This window comes from Pelmatolapia mariae, linkage group LG5 (genome assembly GCF_036321145.2).
Source record: "Pelmatolapia mariae isolate MD_Pm_ZW linkage group LG5, Pm_UMD_F_2, whole genome shotgun sequence".
Taxonomy (NCBI): domain Eukaryota; kingdom Metazoa; phylum Chordata; class Actinopteri; order Cichliformes; family Cichlidae; genus Pelmatolapia; species Pelmatolapia mariae.
This window is the reverse complement of record NC_086231.1, coordinates 6,792,077-6,795,369: the sequence shown is the minus strand read 5'-3', so window position 1 is coordinate 6,795,369 and position 3,293 is coordinate 6,792,077.

The window sequence follows — 3,293 nt, the reverse complement described above, 5'->3', positions numbered from 1 at the left end:
TGACAATTGTGTGGTTAGGACTTGATGCCAAATTACATGAGATAATTTACCGTACAAGCTATCAAGAGTCTGTATCAATATATGGCAAAAACTCAATAGGGTTAATAACACTAGCATGGCTCAGACCAAGAGGATAGAAAAATTAGTTATGGCCAGTGTTTCCAACTGACATAATTTTAGCTATGTGAGTTTCAACATAAACAGAAAAAGGAATGAGAAAATAATTGTGGTCGACTGGTGTGTGGTAACCCGTTGGTTTCAGTCTTCATGTTGGATGTGGTGTTCTTTTTCCAGGGTTTTGGATTTCTCATTATATGTTAGGTACATGAACTTGTATATGGCTCGATACGTGCTGTTAGAGTTGACTGAGTACAGCAGCATTCCCTATTCAACCTAAACTCACAAAATATTTTTTCATTTGCCAGGATTTTTATTGAGGGAGAATTTTATGGTAAAGGTAGATTTGCAGTTGAAATTTGAAAGTTCATGTACACAGTGGGGCGTCACTGTCCACTGGAGTCGTTCCAGAAAAGTGTGAAATGGTGTCAAAACAGCCTTTAAATTATATTATTCCTGTATGGACAGCAGACAAATAAAATAAATTGATGGGATTCAGGAAATTAAAAGGATGTGTGCTGTCAAGGCATGATTAGTTTTGAAATGTAAAATGTATTACAATTAATCATTAACAATAAATATTTCACTGAAAACTGAATAATACTGGCAAATCTCCTGCTTCTCCAGCTGTCTCTGAGATACAACAAGATTGTCTTTCATTCATAAATCTATAAATTTAACATCTTTTATTTTTGGCATGCTATTTTGTCAAAGAGTTGGGCTTTGGAAAATAGTCATGTCATTATTTATAAATGCATAAAACAGATATTAATCAACTGTGGCAGCTATTCCCATTGCAGGATGGCATTTCGTTAGTTACTACAAATAATCACATTCTTGCCTCTGCACATTTTTAAGGTGAAATCTGCCAGAGGAAAAAAGAAAGAAAGAAAGATTTACCTTCTCACCATCCCCCATGATAAATCTGAGAAAATAGCCCTCTGCTCTGTTCCAAATAATTTCCTTCCAGCTCTGTCCAGAGAGATTTCAGGGACTAGGCAGTTTGGTTTTTCTCCTTCAGAAAGCGTTAGCTTGGTTGGCTGCAGGGCTAAGGGTCCAGCTCTATCAACTAGCGCCAATGTAAACACAGCAATTCCTCCCCAATTAGAAATGCTAAATGCATTGGACTCGGTGCAATACCAGGGCTGGTCTATGCAATTAATGCAGTCTTAGTCTCCACTGGCTGCTTTGGATGACTGGGATGGTTAAGATGTATACAGTTTCAGTTCAAGGCCAGTCACTGGAAGTCTGATTATGCAGGTTGGACTCATCATGGAAGTATAAACATGAGGCTGGATGGGCGCTTAGTGGTTGGGGTTTTCTTTGGGTCAGCCGTGCTGGGTAGCACCACCAAGATATGCGTGGGAGGGAGGTCAATCAGAGGGAGATATTTGTAAAAGAGGAAGCGGCATTTCAGCTATGGAAACTAATCAGATTCAGCTCTTAGAAAGCACAGAAGCTGTGATTGTTACAGTGATCTGTATGCACTTTTTCAGTCCAGATGTAAAAAGACTGATTATTTTGCAATTAGGCCACTGCAATGCCATTATTTCATCAGTTAGCAATCAGTAATTAAAAATAGTCCTTGCGCCTGCAATATTCAGTCACTTCTAAGATTTAGAAAACATATGGACATTCAGACTTGCACTATCCCTATTCTTACTTTTTATACGTGATAATTTCACATTCTTTTTAATTAGATTAAAGCTAAAGTGTCTGGTGACTTATCCTGCTACATGTGTGTATTTTGAGTTGCCAAATAATTCAAAAAATGAAGAAATAAATAAAAAAATGGTAAAAAAAAATATATAAATGAAAGGTGCAAAATACAACAATGTATCCACTGATGAGGTGAGGTTAGTTATGTACATCACACACACACACACACACATGCATGCACACACACACACAACCTCTTTTTTGTGATAGAAGTGATAGAAGATCACACTTGGTTTCTTTTGTCCATTGGCCATTGTGCATTGAGGTGTTGATTTGCTTCAGCTCTGGGCACTGTACTCTCTCAAAGATAGTTTGCTAACAGAGCTTTCACTCCATTGCCTCTAATGAAAATCCATACTAAACATTTAGCTCTGTGTGAGAAAGGGAGGAAATTCAATAAGACACATAACACAATTTATAAATTACAGGAAGAACCAATCGAACCAACAGGGAAAATGGAAAAATGTTTTTATGTTTGTATTTGTTAATTTTGCTTATTTTGGGCAATGTATTGTATTTTGTATGTGGCTTCCAGTGTGTGGTGAGCATAAAGAGGTTGAAATCTATTTTCTGGGCCAAAATGAAGTCTAGTGCTGGGTTTTTATTCCTTCTTCTTTTCCACAACGATTATCAGTCATGCCGCCAGAGATGTCTCCACTGAGGTATTCCCCAAACTAATGGTCGCTCTTGGACAGCACTATCGATAGTAAACTAATCTGCAGCCTGCAAGGCACAGGAAACAAATCTCATTAGCACTCACTGAACTATCTTCCAAGGAAACTTTCATCTTTAGACCACTCTGACAAGAGGCCTGAAAGCCAGACTAATGTCACTTACTAGTTCTGGGTTTAATGGCTGACTGAAAATGTCTGAGATGGATGGACAATGAAAGAGTGCAGGGATCTGTGTGAAGTTGTTTTATGTTTGTGTGCTTGACTGCGGGGTCATAAAGTGCTATAGTTTAGCAAAAGCTATGGCACCATACAACCTTTTTGTTGTTAAATCAGTGTTACTGCTAAATACATTTGGATTGTTTTTGTTTATTTTGTTATGTGCATTTTTGCATAGTATATGTTTTGTGACAATTTCTTATTCTGACTTTGATATTACCTTCTTATTCTGTATTTACATGCTAGACAGTATAAATAAGTGATTTTAGTTGATCTAAATGAAGTCATTATAAACTAGCTGTGAAAAAAATAAACAAAAACATTTAACAAAATGTAAAAAAAAGTCAATATAAAAATATATATGTAGTTTCTTTCTATTCCTCTAGCATCAAGTTAGATAAACATACTCACATTTAGAGTGATGCTGCCACACCATGGCCGAAGCTATTAGATACACCAATGACTACATTCATTGAGAAACACATGCAGCGTTTGAACTTCTAGTCATTCAGCCACTAGAGGGCGACGTTGAATTCATTGCACATCCCGCGAGCTTTGGTGAGATCT